The sequence below is a fragment of the Lathyrus oleraceus genome, chromosome 4, assembly GCF_024323335.1.
Source record: "Lathyrus oleraceus cultivar Zhongwan6 chromosome 4, CAAS_Psat_ZW6_1.0, whole genome shotgun sequence".
Classification (NCBI taxonomy): Eukaryota; Viridiplantae; Streptophyta; class Magnoliopsida; order Fabales; family Fabaceae; genus Lathyrus; species Lathyrus oleraceus.
Genome location: NC_066582.1, coordinates 468,578,976 through 468,599,170, shown reverse-complemented (window position 1 = coordinate 468,599,170; position 20,195 = coordinate 468,578,976). Strand labels below are relative to the sequence as shown.

Below are 20,195 nucleotides of genomic sequence, written 5' to 3'. Positions count from 1 at the left end.
TCGGATTATTCCCGAATTGGCTATTTGTCAAAAGTCTTGTGCTTCCTAGTGGGTTGTTCCCCAGCGGAGTAGTTTTGGGCCTCTACCCTCATACCGGTAGTTATAAGTCCTATTTTTCCTGGCTTTCTTGACAGAATTTGTGGTTATACACCTTTTATTCCCCAGCCAGAGTTGTTGGTTTTCTACCCTCATACCGGTAGTTGTAAATCCTATTTTCCTGCTCTTCAGCAGTTTGTGGTTTGTTATAAACCCTATCTTGGTTTCCCGTGCGGATTTGTGATTTGTTCTATCCCCACGCAGAGTTGTTGGTCTTCTACCCCGTATTCGGTAGATGTAAACCCTAATTTTGTGGTTATCCCCACCAGAGTTTGGCCCTCTGCCTACAAACCAGCAGTCGTAAGTCCTACCTTTGCGGTCTTCTACCTACTACCCGGTAGTTGTAAATCCTTTTCTCACTCTGTTCCTCAGTGGAATGTTTTTGGCCTTCTGCCTACAAACCAGCAGTCGTAAGTCCTATCTTTGCGGTTTTTCTACCTACAAACCGGTAGTTGTAAACCCCGTTCTCTCCACTTGCAGAGTTAACTTTGTTGTTCATCCCAACCGATGACAATTTCCCCCTTGTGGTTATCTTCATCTAGTTCTTGATGTTGAGTTTCCTTTGCTCGGATAAGTTGCTCAGATCAGCACTTATATCCCCAGCAAGTCTTTTTGTGGATAATTGTCGTATGCTAGCAATTTTATCCCCAGTGGGTCCTTTCACCTTTTGTCAGTGATTGCGTTCCCCGGATAGTTGATTGTCATCATTTTATCCCCAGCCTGTTGTTGTGGATAATTGCTGTTTATGCAATTCATCCCTGGATCATTGATTTTCACCAGTGAATCCTCAGCAGATCGCCTTTCATTTACCCTCTTGTTGGTAATGTCTGTTGCTCCTCTTGATTGGTCATCATTATATACCTAGTTTGGTATCCCGATGCCTTTCTTTTCGGATTTTATCCTATAAACAACCTACGACCCGGTTAAGGATAATCTTCCATGCGAGGTTATTATTCACGTTTTGACGGCTATGAATAATATATCTCATGCACTCTTCAGTCGAAGCCTTTTGTGTTTTCTTTGTTGAGTAAGATTCGTTATTTCCCTTTGTGGAATCGAATATTTCTTTGTTGTCGGATGATTGCCGGATGCTTGCAATTTATCCCTTTGAGTTGTCTTTCGTTTACCCGGATGCTTGGTATCGATTGTCTCTCTTTTTGGTTAGTCACCTATTATATACTTCGGTATCTCTGGTGTTTCTTACCATGCGAGTTTATTATCTACGTTCTGACGGTAATAGATAATATATCTCATGCGAGTATTCTTATCCACGGTCTGCCGGTAATGGATATTGTATCTCATGCACTCTTTGGGTTTGTGTCCCCAGTTGAGTAAGATTCGTTTTCCCGTTGTGGATTCGAATGTCCATCCTGTAAGTCGATTTGCTTTTTCAAGCCCTCCTTTCGGATGATGAGTGTTTTGGCATATATACCAATTCACGTCTTTGGTTAGTCACCTATTATATACTTCGGTATCTCTGGTGTCTTTTCCATTCGAGTATATTATTCACGGTTTGCCGGCTATGAATAATATGTCTCATGCGCTCTTTGGTCGGAATCCTTTGTTGATCTTCCCCAGTCGAGTAAGATTCATATTCCTTGTGGAATTGAATATCCATCCTATAAACAAGTCTGCTGTTCTAGCTTTCTTCAGGGTGATGAGTGTTTTGGAACACACACCAATGCACGTCTTCGGATTTTATCCTATAAACAACCTACAACCCGGTTCAGGATAATCTTCCATGTGAGTATTCTATCCACGTTCTGACGGTAATGGATATTATATCTCGTTCACTCTTGAAGATTTCTAAACTTCACTTCTCCGGCTAGAATGACCTTAAATAGGGGCATCTGTAAGACCCCAATTTTGGCCCTAAGATCCCTCATGGCCCATATCATATCATACCATGGCCTCAAGGATCATTGCATGCCCTAGCTTCCCTCCTAGTGGGTAGGTTTCCTTGTGAGTGTGGTTCTTGATCACCAAGCATGTCCTGCATTTGTATATCATTGCTTTTCATATGTTTACTAACCAAAAATACAAAAATATTGTCATATAACCTTGTTACTTGCAGCTGAAGCAATCTACAGTCAAGCAGTCAAATCAGTCATTAAACAGTGGATGGTGGCCATTCTTGCAGAATTTGGGAACCATGATCAATAATCAAGAGTTTATATATGTTGTGATATCATTTGGAATCAAGATCTCAAGGAATTAGGGTTTGGAATTCATCAGAACATGGCCCAGTCATGCAAAACCCTAATAAAGTCAACTGAAGTCAAACTTGGTCAACTGTCCATTTAATCAGTGATTTGATGGTGGGATTTGGTCTGAGAGGTCTCATTCATGTCTATACAAGCTTCACATATCATGTCAAGCATCCACAGTGAAGAAAATAAAGTCAGACAAGAAATTTCCAGAAATAGAAAGTTGACCTGTAATTGGAATTTGCCAAAAATGGAAACTTCTTGATCCTAAACATACATCATGATACAAGCTTCAAATGAATTTTTGCCCAACATGAAAGTTGAAGATCTTGTTCTCCCATTTTCAAAAAGTCCAAGAACACTCAATTCCCATGTATGGTTGGCAAGTTATGATCAAATCATTCTCTAAAATATTTGAACTTCAAAAGGCCATATCTCTCAAACCATTTGGCCAATTTGGGTGGGGTTTTTTGCAACAAGTCACATTTGATCCCCTCTTTCCAAAAATGTCATCATCATTCATCAAAACATTACCAATCAAAATGGCCTTTTTTGAACTTGCTTGAATTAATTTCAAGTGAGGTTGAAATTTGACTTTTCCAAATAATCATCTTTAATCATTTTGGCCAATTGGGATTGTTCTGAAATGTCATTTGGGACATGTTTGAAAGCCCAATTCGAGCTGCAGTACCATACACCTCACCACTTAAGTGAAAATGGCCAATTAGCAAAAACCCTCATTAAACCAATTGGTGATTAGCATTCATTGAGCAGACCTTAAACAGCATACAAATACTCCTTTTTCTGCTCATTGCAACCCTAGCAGCCAACATTACACAAACAGAAAACCATTCTCTCAAAAAATCTCATTTTCTCATCTTTGAATTTCTGCTGAAAAAATTCAAAACAACTCGAGCTGGCTTTTGTTGTTTCATCATCTACCATCATCTTTGAGCAGCTTTCAAGCATGATTCACTAGCTGTAAAGCCTATTTACACGACTGCTACCTCAAGCTTCACTAATGGCAGATCTGGAATGGAGTAACACCAAGTATCTTTGAGCCAAGTCCCCTTCACCATTCAACTCTAGGAAGCTTCTTGAACATCTGTTTTGATCTTTGGAAGCCAAACAGCCATTGTAGCTCAACTGCACATCAATCTTGGTCAGTTTTCGAATCTCTAATTTCTTGAAACCATGCTATGCTTTAGCTAGGTCTTGTTGTGCTGGTCCTTTTGGAACTTGAATCATTAAAAATGGCTAAGTATTTTGAAAGTTATGCTGAGTTGAAAATTGATGTGTGAACATGTTTTCGCCTTGTTCTTTCTTATTAGCACGATTCATTGAAAATAGATGCTATATTATGAATGTGTGTGGTTTATTGGTTTGATTGATGTGCTTATTGTTAAGTTTTGAGACAAAATATTTTTCACGATTGAATGAAGAAGATGAAGCTTCACTGTAGCTGATAAACCCTAAAATACATTTTCCAGAATTTTTGTTTTACGTGTGTTGCATGGTTTTGTCACTATTCCATTGCCCATGCCGAATCACCTGCTGCCACGCATCAAAACGCAACGCCGCGTTTCATTAATTTGTGCACATAATTACAAATGTGCCATCGTGTCCAATTAATCCATTATTTCATGTTTTTGTTTCAATATTCATTTCATTTTGTTACACCAATTTACAAAATTCATATCTCATCCATTTGTGATCCAAATTTCATGAAATGTTTTGCATTATGCCCTGCTTGATCTCTAGTATTTTATCATGATTTTTCCTGATTTTTTTGATGAGTAGATTTTTAATGGTATTAGGTTTTGTTCATGTATCAATATTTTGTACCTTTTACCAATTCAATTGTGAAATGATGATGCTTTGTCCAATGGTCCTGAAATTTTTTGTGCATAAACTAGACACACTCATGGTGATTTTGGTATAGAGTTTGTGAATTTATCTTATCTGGATTGTGAGTTATGAATTTTTGAATTAGGGTGTGACAATTTGTGTCACACCATTGATGTCTAACTTCATGATTTTTGATACCATGCTTCTTGACCTCAAATTGATGTGAATTTTTGCATGATTGAACTTGTGTATGTCTAGTTTACATGTGAATTTTCTTGGAATTATTTGTGGCATTTCCTAATTGTTTGGGATTTTCTCCCCTGTTTGACCAAAATGTTGACCTTTGTGATACATGTTCCCATTTCATTTGTGAAATTATCATACTTAATTGGATGAACATGAAATTTGACATGTGATTAGTAGACATCTTAAACTTTGCCATGGTTTTGATCCCATTCATTTCTCATATGTTGTCACTGATTTATGAATTATTGAAGTTGGCACATGTTTGGTTGACTTCTTTGAGCATGTTTGAACTTGTTTTGACTTACTGATTTTCATTGACTATCTTCCCATGATCCAAATGAGCTGAAATTTTATATGCATGTCATGTTATGGATTATTATTGATAATGATTTATTTGGTGATTTTTGGAATTGTTTATGATTGTTTTTGAGTTAAGTCTTGTTGTTGACTTCTATGAGCTTTCATTTGCCATGCTTTGACTTCTTTTGCTTATGAAATCATGATGATGAATGATATGAACATGAAACCAATTGAGTTTGCTTCTTGATTGTTTAAACTTGATTTTGATTGGATATCACTTGCTGTTTTGACTTTCTCATTCCTTTTTGACGCTAGGCTTGTCCTAGTGGTCCTGTTGCTTATGTTTGAGTTCATGTTTTCAGGTTAAGCAACATTGCTTCAAAGAGATCATACAAATTTGATTAAGCTTGATTGTTTATCATGACTAACATGTTTGTTTTTGTAGGTTGCTTGGTTCACAAGCTTTGAGTCTTGTGCATTTCACCTTTTAATAAATTGTGTTGACTGTTGATCTTATCTCCTTTTGATTTAAACTTTGAGCTGTGTACTGATTCTGTTTGACTATTTCAGGTACCTTTAGTTGCTTAGTTCTTAAGAACTTGCTTTGCTTTGCTATATAGCAATTTGCATTGAGGTATAATCCCTTTTCTTCATGTAGTCTGGAAGACCTGGCCTGTTACTTGGCCAGGCAACTGTCTGAAGTCCTCCTTAAGAGGCAATGCTTGTGTGTGTTTACATTTGTCCCAAGCAGGAAAAGTCCTCATTTGAGGCAATTGGTAGATCAAAGAGATATGTAGCCTATCTCCTACTATTCTGTGAGTCTTCTCCTTGCTCCCATTACATGGTTGTAGCATTGAGATCCTAACCCAAGATCTATCGAGTCAATAATCTGTGGAGAGAGTTCCTACTTTCTGAACTCCCAAACTTTCTGATATTCAAATGCTCTCCCCGGCCAGGGATAAGAGCAATGAGGCACACCCCTCATATCCTTTCATCTGCTTCACCTTAGCCCCTCAATGGCAAGGTTAAGAGCACCATTAACCCTATTCCAGTTGGCTTCAATGCCTAACCCTTTGTATGAGCCTCATTGTTTGGTTATAGTGTGTGCTGAATGCCTTCATTGATTGTCTGCTCACTGCATATGCACATGTTTGCTTGTATGCTCTATGCATTTATCATCATTAATTGCTCATCATTGCATGATTCATCTCATTTGTCTTTATGACTTATCATTGTTGTTTACCCATTGAGGACAATTGTAAGACCATCCATTGGCCATTGCTCCTAGGATATGGAAGTGAGTATAAGACCATCACATTGGCCACTCATCTTATCTTTGCTTGATGCATTTGTTTATTGTATGTGAGGATGCAACTGTAAGTCCCTGCAAGTTGGCATTTGCTTTCCTATGATCACATGTTGCTTTGTTTGTTGTATGTGAGGATGCAATTATAAGTCCCTGTAAGTTGGCATTTGCTTTCCTATGATCATATGTTGCTTTGTTTGTTTGTATGTGAGGATACAATTGTAAGTCCGTGTAATTTGGCATTTGTATTCCTAGGACCATACTGTGGAGGTTAGAGTAAGCCCAGATAGATTGGCATCTGACATCCATGTTTTGCTTTTCTTTGTTTATGTGAGGATGCAATTGTAAGTCCCTGCAAGTTGGCATTTGCTTTCCTATGATCATATGTTGGAGATTGGTATAAGTCCAGATAGATTGGCATCCGGTATCCACTTTCATTTTCTTTGTTAAGGAGATTAGTATAAGTCCATTGAGTGGCCTCTGATATCCATTTTTGTTTTAGGAGACTGGTGTAAATCCATCTATTGGTATCCGGTATCCGCTTTTTGTTTGTGAGATTGGAGTAAGACCATTGAGTGGCATCCGGTATCATTTGTTTGCTTACTTTATTATTGCTTATTGCCCATTCCAAAGGACACACTTGAATCATCTTCTATATGATTTCAAGAGGTGAACCTTCTAAGAAGTTTTACAATCCATCTTCATCCATTCATCCTCATTATGTCCTAAACCTTTTCACACATTACTTTCAAACTTAACATAGATATTGTGCAAACATCTTCATGCTTTTCAAACTAAAAACCTGGACCCCAAGTCCTTGACTTTTTCAAACCCCATTTCATAACACTTCTTTTGAATCAATCTTAATCATACTTTGACTCCACTTTCATAATCACAATCAATTAACTTCACCCATTCAATTGTTTTGGCTTTGTCCATTGTTAATCTTTTCATGCATTAGCCATAGGTTTCAATTATCTTTGTGGTTGATGTAAACCTCACCTTATCCTTAGTGAGTCGACTATAAGACTTCCGTACTGAAAACAGGGCTAACCCCTCTAGTACGTCGAAGCTATCCTCGCATGGTGGATGTTGGTCTTGGTCGAGTTTTCTCCCATTGATAATGAAAAGCCTCAGTGATATTGTGTAAAATTGAATCCACCAACTTTTGGAAATCTTTTAGCCGAACTACGGCGTTTTGATCCTTACCTTTGATGGAAGGTACGTAGGCAACGGGTTCATCCGTTCAAACCCAATAAAAATTGTATATTCTTTTCTCATCATCCCAATCATGTTTGCACAATACTTATGTCATAACAAATAACAATTTTTATACAACAAGTGTGAAAAGGGCTCCCTAGGAGTACCTAGGACGTGATGGGTGCCTAACACCTTCCCATTGCGTAATTTACCCCTTACCCAGACTCTCTGATCTTTTTATTAGTTTTCTACGTGTAAAACTTCTTAGGCTTTTGTTCGCTTTTTAGCCAGTCCTTTGGATAAATAAAAGTGCGGTGGCGACTCGAAATTTCATTGTATGCTTTGCTTATGGTTTAATCGATAAATCATATAGCGACGAATACACCGCTACATTATGTCTGAAGTCTTCAGAGTTCCTTTTTCTTAACCCCCTCAGTAGGTTCCTTTATAGGTGTTTCTTTAGAGGATTCATGCACTTCTTTCTCTGAAGTGTTATGAGTAATCAATTTTCTATTGGTGATTCTTCCCTTGTGTATGGAGATCTTTCATATTATTTTACACTTCTTAGCTTCATGACCTTACATATTTCAATGCTCTTGGCTCCATAATTAGTTGTTGGGGTTTTAGTAGAGCTAAGAAGTGCCCCATAGTTCTTTAACTAAGTGCATAAGCAATCTACCCCACTTGATTCTCCAGGTTTTTAATGCTTACTCCTTGAGCTTGAAACTGATTTTGGTCTCTTGAATAAAGGATTTTAGTATGCTTTTCAGCTGTTGTTCCCTTGGTTACCCACAACATAGTTTGGTGCAGAAAAACCAAGTGGAATTTGTGATGCTTGTGGTGTTTGAGGTTTAAGTTGGTTTTGATTGTTGCTCCATGGAAATTTTGGATGATTACACCTAACATGTTTCTTGATGAGGGAACTAATCCATTGTAGAAGGTTTCTAGTTTGATTCATATTGGTATCATGTGATGTGGACATTGTCTAAGCAACTCATTAAATCTCTCCCAAGCTTTAAATAAAGATTCATCCTCTCCTTGTCTAAATGAAGTTATCTCATTCCTCATCTTAGCATTCTTGAGAGGATAAATTTATTTAGCCCAAAAAATTTCAGCTAGGGCATTCCATGTGGCTATAAAACTAAGCTCCAAAGAATCCCGCCAAATCTTGGCTCTATCCCTTAGAGAGTATATGAATAATATCAACCTAAAGCATCATTAGTAATTCCATGGACCTTGAAGTTACTTTCCACTTCCAAAAATTTCCTCAAATGCAAGTGTTGATCCTCATTTGCAGCGCCTGAGTATTAACCAATGGCTTGCAGCATTTGAAACATCATTAGTTAAACTCAAATATGTCTATAGTGATATCTAGACGAATAATACTAGTGTGCATAGAATTAGGATCAAAGACTACATAGTCTCTGATATTTCTTGCTTGTTCATTGCTAATGTCAATGACGTCGTTATTTTCCATGACACCGTCTTCTTGAACTGATTCATCCTATAAATAAAAGACAAAAAAGGAGGAGGGATTCATGGTAATTGTCCAATAGTTTGAAATCTCATAAGAAATATAAATATTCTCTTAGGTTAAGGATCTCCTGGGTAAGCTAGGTTTAACAACCTGCACATGCAATAATTAAGCACCTGTTGTGTCACCAAAATGCAGAAAATGTTAGAAGCTCAAATTATTATATAACAAAAAAGGTTTAATACAAAATCAAAATTTTATCTTTGACACACTCCCCGACAACGGCGCCAAAAACATGTTGATTAAAAACGTGTGGTATCACATGCAAGTATACATGTATGTTTTAAGTAGCAAGTAAATAAAACAATAAGGGTGTCAAACCCGCAGGTAGTGGAAAGTAACTTAGGTTGATTTTTGAAAGAATTTATCTTTTGTAAATAAGCATCAGAAAGATTAAAACAATATATGATTGTCACAGGTTCAGTTAGGTAACAAACAAGAGTAGAATACTGTTAAAAAGAATGGTTGAGTTTAATAATACAGATTATGTTAGGAAATGATCCATTGAAATAAATTTTTCATTTATATGTGCATGATGTGTTGTGTCGTGCCAGGAAAAGTTAGAAAGTGATCTAAAGGTGTATCTTTACATCTTCAAAAACGTATACTTTAGGGCAAAGGGACAAATCTCTAAGCCTCGCTTGTAATTGTCATACCTCAATATTTACCCTCCCTTTTTTCCTTTTTTTTTGCATAAACATTTGCATACATCAAATCATATCATGCATGACCATTGCATTTGGTCATTGGATCACAAGCATGGCCATATTATGTATTGTACCTTAATTCTAGGGTTTACCTTTTTGTTTGCTTATCAACTATATTTAACTTCATGGAGAGATGGTACTTGTTTTCTATTTTGCTCATGTATGTAATCACGCTTTAAATCAGGGCAAGGCAAAGGTCTTTTGACCAGGGAAAATGCATGTTTGTTCATAGTGATTCAAAGGTGGTTCATGTGTTTATTTCCATGCCACATCACTTAGTCCTAAAGCTATCTTCAATATCACTCAAGTCCTAATCAAGATTTCATAAAGGGTTGCTCATTATGTTATCATCATGGCTTGGAATGCAAGAAAATATCAAGTTTGCAAGAGGTGTACAAGTTTGGTTGACCTAATTTGAAAGTATGCCCCACTTTTACTCCAAACCCCATATTTCTTTCAATATTCATCCAAATGCCAAGATTCTTTAACCCAAATGTGCCTTTTGGTATCCTCTATAACTTTTATTCAAGGGTCAAACACCCATTCATCCATTGAAGACCTCATTTGTGCCAATGACCAAGTTGCAAATTTGGGCCAAAACCTTGCCATGACCCCTACTTTCCACCCTTGCCTGATCCCATTCCTTTTGCATTTTGTTAACCTTTTGTAAAATATCATTTGGCTCAAGTTTGGATTAAGATGCACGAGGGAATCAAAAGTTATGACATCATGAACATTGGACCTCAATATGACATAGCATGTTGCAAGGTGCTAGCCCATTTTTCAAGTCACGACCTCAAATTCACATTCCCATAACTTTCACCTAAAAGCTCCTCTTGGATTTATTCTTTTTGCATCTTATTTTACTCCAAGAAATGAACATTTTACTCAAAGAAAATAATCAAACCTACGAGTGGATTGAATTTGGCCTAAGCCCGAACTTGGTGACTCAACTCTATTTTGATATATGACCTATAATGTTGAAATGCTTGCAAAACAATTACCTATGACCAAGCGCACTTGAAGGCAACTTGAAACGACCTGAAAAGCTTCAAACGCACGAGTTTTAAATCAAACTTTCACACGCTCGGGATCTAAATTTTCCCACACAATTCACATTAGTTCGAGTCAATCCCACACATATTTTGATCCCATTTCATTCCCTATAAATAGTGGAAGTTATTGCATTAATTTCCAAGCTTTGAAAGCCAAAAAAACCCTTCCATCATTGAAGCCCGATACCACTAGAAACCAGTCAAGCTCTTTTGCGTTTCAACCTCTTTTCCTTCCAATTCTTTTCCTAGAATCCTTCATCACCATCCTCTGAAGGTGTTTGAAGCTTTTCTTTGGTCTGCTTCCTTCTGCAACCTAGTTCTTGGATCCACCATTGTTGACTTCTAAAGCTTTATTCGAACAGGTAGCTACGAGTTACCACTTTGAGCAAACAAGTTACCATTCTCTTGTGAGGTTCCACTACTCAAAAGCCCTAACCTACTTCTCATTTATTTTCCAGGTTAACCATTTAATTTTACTTTGAAGAACTAGGGTTCTTCGAGTCTTTGAGCAAATTCTCCCTGCTCAGAGCAAATCAATTACTCTAATGCAGGGAGACATGAACAATGAAGTGTTTCGCATCTGAATCCATGTTTGATCCATGTTAAAAACATGAGTTCAGGATGTTCCCAAATTGAAAATCCAGAGGCTGAAGATGAAGGTGTGCGTGCTTTAGAGGGCCAAATTAGAATGTTTCATCCAATCAGAAAGCGCCAACTTGCTAGCCGTTGGATTCAAATTATTTTTTATTTTCTTTTTATTTCATTTAATTCCTTTGTCTTCTAAAATTAATTAAATTTAGTTCCCTTATTATTTTTTAATCCAAATTTTTTTAATAATTCCATAAAAATATTTTTTATCTCATGCCACTTTTTGCATTTATTTCATATTTAATTTTTAATTTTTTTGTATTTTTATTTTAATCATTTTAAAATATTTTTAACCCCAACTTTTAAGGTCAAACTTCTCATATTTTTGTTGACCTTCCACATTTTTCTTAGACTTTTATTTGATGCTTTGACCTCTCTTTAAGATTTTTCCTTTTATTTTCTATATTTAATAAAAATTAAATCATTTTAGATTCATTTTATTTTGATTTTTGTTGATCACTTGCAGTTTTGAGTTGACTTGATTACTTGGTTGTTGATTTCTTCCTCATCTCAAATCATTTATAGACGGACTTGAGGTTGATCAACCATCTTTAGTTCAAAATTGTTGATAGATGATTGTGAACCATCATCAATACTTTGCATCAATGATAGGTTAACCCTCGATCCAACATATTTTGAGTCCTTCGATTTCAGGATAGAATGATCCCATGTAATTAGCTTGGTTCTCTCTTTCACCTTGTTCCATCTTTATCTCGTCCTTTTTCTTTACTCATTGACATTGTGGTTTGAGATTAACTTTGTGTTAATTCTCTAACTTGTCTGACACATACATTGTATTTGTCCCGACACCATTGACTAACCATTAACTCCTAACATTAATCTTGCTCTCTACATTATTTCCATTTACTTTCTTGTCATTTTATTCAAGTCATTATATTATGTCATTTACTTAATGCAATTTAATTTCATGTCCCATTATCATCATATCACCTCATCTTACCATATTTATTTGTTGCTCTTATCTTGTTTGATTACTTGCTTGATAATCTTAATGAATCACAACATGATAAGGTAGATTGGACCTAATCTTAATCATATGCTTGACCTGGAGTGTTGAAGACCTTTTGGACTGTGGGCTTTGACTTAGGATTTAGGTCATTTGCTTGACTTGGGGTGCTTTTGGACCCTAAGACCTTGTGGACACTTTGACTTGCTTTTGTTTTTGTTGAACCCTTGGGTTTTTGTGTGTTATTTTATCTTCTTTATGACTCTTTCCTCTTGCATTCATCTTCTTAGGCTTAGTACACTTTTAGACACACATGACTTTCTCTTAGGCTACCTAACAATGAGACATAAGACAATACACTTTGCACCCATATGACTTTCTCTTGGGCCACCTAACAATGAGACCTTAGGTTAGATTTGTATATTTATGCATCCTTGTTTGTCCATCAATCCTACTCCTTTGATTTGGTTTGTACCAATTCCCATTGGACCTACTAAATCCTTTCATTTGTTACCACTTCCCTTTTGTATTTATCAAGTGACCATAAGTTCCTTGGTCACTTGATAGAAATCGCCTCTGACACTTTGGAGCATCAACTTCTCAACAAGTTCAAGGTCCTCAATGGACCACAACTTTCACCAGAAGTCATTCATCTGACTCATCCCCACAAGCATCTTTGGTACCTTGCTCAAACAACTTATCAGTCATTCACTAGGCTTGCATGCCATGAGCCTTAAGTAATAGAGAATGATGGGAGGGGATCTTCCATACACTTGTCTAGAATATCTCTAAGTATGGGACGAATGACCCAATTGCTCATAGTATTTGCCTGTATTCATAGACTTTAGTGCAATTCTAGTTAGTTTACTATCAAGTTTGCCCCTAGCCTCTATGGCTCCTCTCTTTAGATCTTTTGGTTTAAACACCACTATAATCTCCTTCTTTTAGGGTTGACACCTTCATGGTTATTCTATGGGTTTACACCTTCATGGTTATTCCCACTCCTTTCCTTTTTAGGGTTGATACCTTCATGGTTATTCCCTGGTTTGACACCTCTATGGTTATTCCCTCTTTTGGTTTAAATACCATTACAACTTTCCTTTTAGGGTTGACACCTTAATGGTTATTTCCTCCTCTTAGTTTAAACACCTTTCCCTTACCATGTTAGACTCAGTGCTTTGGTAAGACCATTTTCATATAAGTCTTCGGCTTTAACAAGTTCCTGCTTTTCTCCCTTACCATGTTAGACTCGGGGCTTTAGTAAGGCCCTTATCATGTGAGTCTCTGAATTTGACAAGTTCCTTTTCTGGTGATTTACACACCATTTCCATTCTTTTTTGTTTTGGGAGACACCTTTATTGGTTACCCCCCCCCCCTTCTTTTTCCTTTGGTTTAAAACACCATCCTAATATCATCTCTTCTCCCAGTCGTTGTCCTCCGAACTACGAAGCTCTGACTTTTTCATTGAACTATGAGAATATGTAGGCACGAGGATGCAAATCCTTGGCAATCACTTTTCTTTATTTTCCCCTTTCTCTCTGGTTCTCCGAACTACGAGACTCTGACTTTCTCATTACACTATGAGAATATGTAGGCATGAGGGCCCCAATCCTCCTCGAGCACCCTTTTTCCTAACCCTTTCTCTGTTTTGCAAGTACATAAAGATAGCAACATCCATCCAGGAAAGAGCATTCTGAAGGAGAATAGCGATCCAAAACGCAATAGAAATTAAAAAGTTTCTCCTTTAGTGATCCTTAAGAATGGGCATGATCAGTGATAAAATCGTTACCTCTTGTTGCGATTGAAACCCTTGATGCAGATTTAAGGAGTGATCACGAACGTTGAATGGTGACAATGCCTCTACTCATTCCATACAAACGGATTCCTTCAGTCTCAGTGCTAGCTGCTACGAATGAAGGCTTTGAGTGAGAGAGAGAGAGAAACGAAATTTTCATCTAAATAAATGCTTCTAGACAAGGGTTCTATTTATAGAACCACTTGTGTGAGTTGTAAGCTAAAAAGCCCACGTAAGTGTATGTGGCCCATATCTTATGATATACCAAAATCACTTAAGCGTGTGGTACCTTATTATATATCATATTCTACTTAAGTGCACCGTACCTTATGATGTTCTATAATTCACTTAAGTACATTGTACCTTACGGTGTTCCTTATTTACTCTATCTCCCATCAATTCGTCCTTTTATGTGTGACCCTGTAGGTTTTCGTGACATTGGCAATTATATTAAATCACGTATTTAACATAATAAATAGTGAGTGGTATCTAGCAACACACCACTGCTATCTAAGACACGAAAATGCCATATGATCTGACAAATCCTTTTGTGATAATACTTGTGTGTACAATTACCCTTTTGCCCTTATGTCTATATTGAACACAAGGCATAAATCGTGTCATCCTTGTCCAGTTCAATATTGGGCCCTTAGACATTTATCCTATTACGCTGGATGGGCAAATTCCATTTAGGTCACTCATGTCCCTCAGCATGCTTCATGGAGTACCCATCATCTGTCTTTATGGTCATCCAGTTATGGGCAACGTTTGATCAACAATAAAGCACTGGACTCTACATCTACGGTCCATAGTGGTTTCAGCTTGAAGGGTGGTATACACCACTATCACCATGAGAATAACTTATGATACTTTACATAACATTCTATATAGTACTCTCATAGCGGGTCAATCCAATATAAATTCTACTCTTAATATTCATACCTATGTTTAAGACTCGATAACTCTTTATCCATGATCCATGAGATGTGATCATCAGTCTATATACATAATAGTCTTAATGCTTTAATGTTATCCCATTTCACAACAAATCTTGATTATGGATACTTTAAGAATAATGTCCTTATGTTTAATGGGATCTCATGATTAAGTCACACTTGATACATTAAACGGACTAGCTATTCTAAGGACTTTATTAAACAAACATAATAAAGAAAAACCCTTTTATTATTAATAAATAATTCGATACAAGTACCAAAATTATTGGCCTCTAGGGTTTACACCAACAATCTCCCACTAGCACTAGAGCCAATAAGGCATACCCCTAATGCATATAGATTTATTATGGCAATCATGCTTCTGCTGTGCAAGAGGCTTTGTCAGTGGGTCAACAATATTATCAAGTGTAGGTACTCTTCATATTTTCACATCTCTTCTATCTATTATTTCTCTAATGAGGTGATAACGCTTAAGTATGTGTTTGGATCGTTGGTAAGATCTAGATTCCTTAGCTTGTGCGATAGCACCATTGTTATCACAATAGAGATCAATGGGATCCACAATGCTAGGAACTATGCCAAGTTCACTAATGAACTTTTTGATCCAAACAGCTTCCTTTGCTTCACTTGAGGCAGCAATATACTCAGCCTCGGTTGTAGAATCAACAATTGTATCTTGCTTTGAACTCTTCCAGCTCATAGCGCCACCGTTTAAGCAAAACACATAACCAGCTTGCAATCTAAAGTCATCCTTATCTGTCTAGAAGCTAGCATCGGTGTATCCAATTACAGTAAGCTCTTCCTGACCTCCATATATCAAGAATGAGTCCTTAGTCCTTCTCAGATACTTAAGGAAATTCTTGAAAGCTACCCAATGAGCATCAGCGGGATCAGATTGGTACCTACTCGTTGCACTTAAAGCATACGAGACATCTGGTCGAGTACATAACATGGCATACATGATAGATCCTATTGCAGATGCATATGGAATCTTATTTATGTGATCCTTTTCTTCCTTAGTTGAAGGGGATTGTGTTTTTGATATACACATGCCATGTTTCATATGTATGAATCCTTTCTTGGAATCATGCATATTAAAGCGTCTCAGCACTTTGTCTATGTATGTACTCTGACTTAGGCCAAGCAGTTTTTATGATCTATCTCTATAGATCCTGATTCCTACTATATAGGCTGCTTCACCTAGGTCCTTCATAGAAAAGCATTTCCCCAACCAAGACTTTACTTGTTGCAGGGTAGGGACATCATTTCCAATGAGTAATATGTCATCTACATATAATACTAGGAAGACGATCATACTCCCACTAACCTTCTTGTAGACACAAGGCTCATCTCCATTCTTGATGAATCCATATTATTTTACTGTTTCTACAAAACAAAGATTCCAGCTTCTTGAAGCTTGCTTCAATCCATATATTGATCTTTGTAACTTACATATCTTTTGGGCTTCTTTTGGTATGTCAAATCCTTCAGGTTTTGTCATGTATACATCCTTAAGAACATTCCCATTAAGGAAAGAAGTTTTGACATCCATCTGCCATATTTCATAATCATGATATACAACTATAGCAAGTAAAATCCGAACAGATTTAAGCATTGCAACTGGTGAAAAGATTTCATCATAGTCAACCCCATGAATTTGTTTATATCCTTTTGCAACCAGTCTTGCCTTATAGGTATGTACCTTACCATCCAGGTCAGTCTTCTTTTTGAAGACCCATTTGCATCCTATAGGGTTAACTCCTACGGGAGGCTCTACCAAGTTCCAAACCTGGTTTCCGTACATGGAATCCATTTCAGATTTCATGGATTCTAGCCACTTCTCAAACTCAAGACCAATTATGGCCTCTTGGTAGGTCACAGGCTCATCTTGATCCATAAGTACTACATCACCTTGATCAGTTATGAGATATCCATATCTCTCAGGTAGGTGACATATCCTGCTTGACCTACGTTGGTCTTGTTCTACTTGAGCAGGTTGCTCTTCCATAACTACTTGTGTTTCCTGCTCTAATTCCTCCATAGGTGTATCAATGCTTTTTAATTCATGAATTTCTTCAAGCTCTACTTTCCTCCCACTGAATCCTTTGGAAATAAAATCCTTTTCTAGGAAAACTCCAATTCGAGCGACAAACACTTTGCCCTCAAAAGAATTGTAGCAGTAATACCCTCTTGTTTATTTAGGATATCCCACAAATAAGCATTTGTTAGATTTTGGCTCAAGCTTAGTTGAAATTTGTCGTTTCACATAAACTTCGCAACCCCAAATCTTCATGTAAGACATATGTGGTTTCTTACCACTCCATATCTCATATGGTGTCTTCTCAACCTTTTTGGATGGAACACGATTAAGTGTGTAAGTTGTTGTCAATAGTGCATGTCCCCAAAAGGAGTTTGGAAGATCAGCGTGACTCATCATGGATCAGACCATGTCCAACAAGGTTCAATTTCTTCTCTTAGATGCACTATTCCATTGGGTGTTCCAGGAGGAGTAAGTTAGGATAGAATCCCACACTCTTTTAGATGGTCATCAAACTCTGGGCTTAAATACTCACCACCTTGATTTGATTGAAGAGTTTTAATATTCTTACCTAGTTGGTTTTATACTTCATTCTTGAATTCCTTGAACTTTTCAAAGGACTCTGATTTGTGTTTCATTAAATACACATAACCATATCTACTGAAATCATTAGTAAATGTGATGAAGTACTGAAAACCTCCTCTGGCTGGTATATTTAATGGTCCACATACATCAATATGCATGAGGGCCAAAAGATCATTAGCCCTTTCACCTTTTCCTGTGAATGGAGACTTTGTCATCTTTCCAATTAAACAAGATCTGCATGTCTCATATGATTCATAGTCAAAAGAGTCCAAGAGTCCATCTTTATGGAGTTTGGAAATGTGTTTCTCATTTATGTGGCCTAATAGACAATGCCAAAGGTAAGTTGGATTTAACTCATTAGGTTTCATCCTTTTAGTATTAAGGTTAAAAATAGGCATTTCAAGATCAAGGACATATAGTCTGTTGTTCATTGGTGCAGTAGCATAGAATATATCATTCAAATAAATGGAGCAACAATTGTTCTTTATTATAAATGAAAAACCAAACTTGTCTAAACAAGAAACGGAAATAATATTCCTGCTAATTGCAGGTACATAATAACAGTTCTCTAACTGAATTATTAAACCACTAGGTAAAGTCAATACATAATTTCCTACGGCTAAAGCAGCAACCTTTGCTCCATTGCCAACTTGTAGGTCAACTTCACCTTTTGCCAAATCTCTACTCCTTTTTAGCCCCTGCACATTGGTACAAATATGAGAACCGCATCCAGTATCTAATACCCATGATGCAGAAGTAGATAAATTAATTTTAATAACAAAAATACCTAAAGTTGAAGTCTCTGCTCCATTCTTCTTATCTTCCAGGTACTTTGGGCAGTTTCTCTTTCAGTGTCCTGTCTTACCGCAATGGAAGCAGGTGCCTTCCTTTGATATTCCTCCACTAGGATTCAAAGCAGGAGTTGTGGGTTTGAGTTTGGCAACTTCCTTACCTTTCCCTTTACCACCCTGCTTGGTGGGTCTTTTGTTCTATCTCTTTCCATTTCCGATCATCAGAATGGACTTCCCTTTTGACTTCAGATTCTGCTCAGCAGTTCTTAACATGGCTAGTAGTTCAGGAAGAGATTTTTCCATACCATTCATATTGAAATTAAGAATAAATTGATTGAAGCTATTTGGCAACAATTGCAAGATCAAATCAGTCGCAAGTTCCTTTCCGAGGGGAAAACCCAACCTCTCAAGGTTCTCCACATACCCAATCATCTTGAACACATGAGGACCTTCAGGGGCTCCCTCAGCTAACTTGCCTTGAAAAAAGGCTTTCGAAACTTCAAACCTTTCATGCCTTGCCTTCTCTTGATAAAGCATCTCCAGGTGTTCGATCATATTGAATGCTGCCATGTTTTCATGTTGCTTTTGCAACTCTGAGTTCATGGTAGCTAGCATGAGGCAAGCGGTTTCATTGGCATCATCGACATGCTTCTTATAAGCATCTCTTTCTGCTTTAGGTGCAGAACTAGGATGTTCCTCTTCAGAAACAGATTTCTCTAAGACATATAAGTTTCTATCATGTTTGAGGACAATCCTCAGATTTTGATGCCAATCCAGAAAATTTATCTCAGATAATTCTTCCTTATCAAGGATTGAGCGCAAAATGTTGTTAGAGGTGTTTGTTATCGCGGTAATCTACATGAAAAATATGAAAATATAAGTATCACTAAAATAACATATTTAATTATGTCTTTAATTAAATATGATCCCACTATTTTACTCAAAACAAATGACCCTCGTCATTTGATTCGGAAAATCCCGTTGGAAGATTTTCTAGTGGGTCGAGATCCACATTTCACTTTGCTTTAAGTCCGCGTAGGCGGATTACACAAAATTGGGTTATTTAGGTAGGAACTCCTTCCAATTGTATCTAATACAACTCTCGAATATTTTACTTGGGTGAATAACTCCTTATTCTGATCCATCACATGGATCATATCCAACTCTTGCTTCTAAACATATATAATCTTATTATATTTTATTTAGTTAAGTTTGACCCATTGTTTTAGGAATTGGATATTACAATTATCCCATCGCACCTTACTAATATAGAACATGCACCTCACGTAGAAGAAACCTACATTATTTGATACTGGTCTTGATGAGTGCTAAAACTTGGAAAGCATAAACTTAATATTTAATTTGATGGAATTTGCAATTATTCTGATCTCATCGGCTTATTTATCATATAAATCGTCTCTAATATGCATCAACATATATTCACATGCATCAACATACATACAAAATGAAACAGTTATGGCCCCTAGCGCAATTGTTCTCCCAAGTCAATGAGAGAACCTAAGCTAACCTAATAACGATCTAAGCTTCTCCAAGCAAGATCTTCAAGGTTGTCCTCCTTTGATATTGTTTTATTCTTTTTCTTCATAACATTATATTACATAAAAGAAACTCGTTTTACATACGAGGGAGTAAGATGAGAAAAAAAGTTACATTAAGAGATTAAAAGAGAGGCACGACACACAGGTCGTATTTTAAAATCTCAAAACAAAATAAAGGAAAACTAAGGTCATAATCGATCACCACAAGACAATAATAATAAACACATTATTATTATTATTAATTTAAATTATGTTAATTAAATAAACCAAATTAAATTTCACCGACTGATCACACTACGCAGAGTTCGTCGGGGGTTCCGCTACCCGGTCAGCGGACGGTGGTTCCGCTGCGTCGGA

The 20,195-nt window shown here is 36.9% G+C and overlaps 1 non-coding gene across 1 annotated transcript; it reads left to right on the top strand.

The window, feature by feature from the left end:
- The first annotated feature begins 8,167 nt into the window (after window positions 1-8,167).
- LOC127077667 (small nucleolar RNA R71) lies at window positions 8,168-8,274 on the top strand. Its single transcript, XR_007787452.1, has one exon. It is a non-coding gene; the product is annotated as a small nucleolar RNA R71 (small nucleolar RNA).
- The last annotated feature ends 11,921 nt before the right edge of the window (window positions 8,275-20,195 follow it).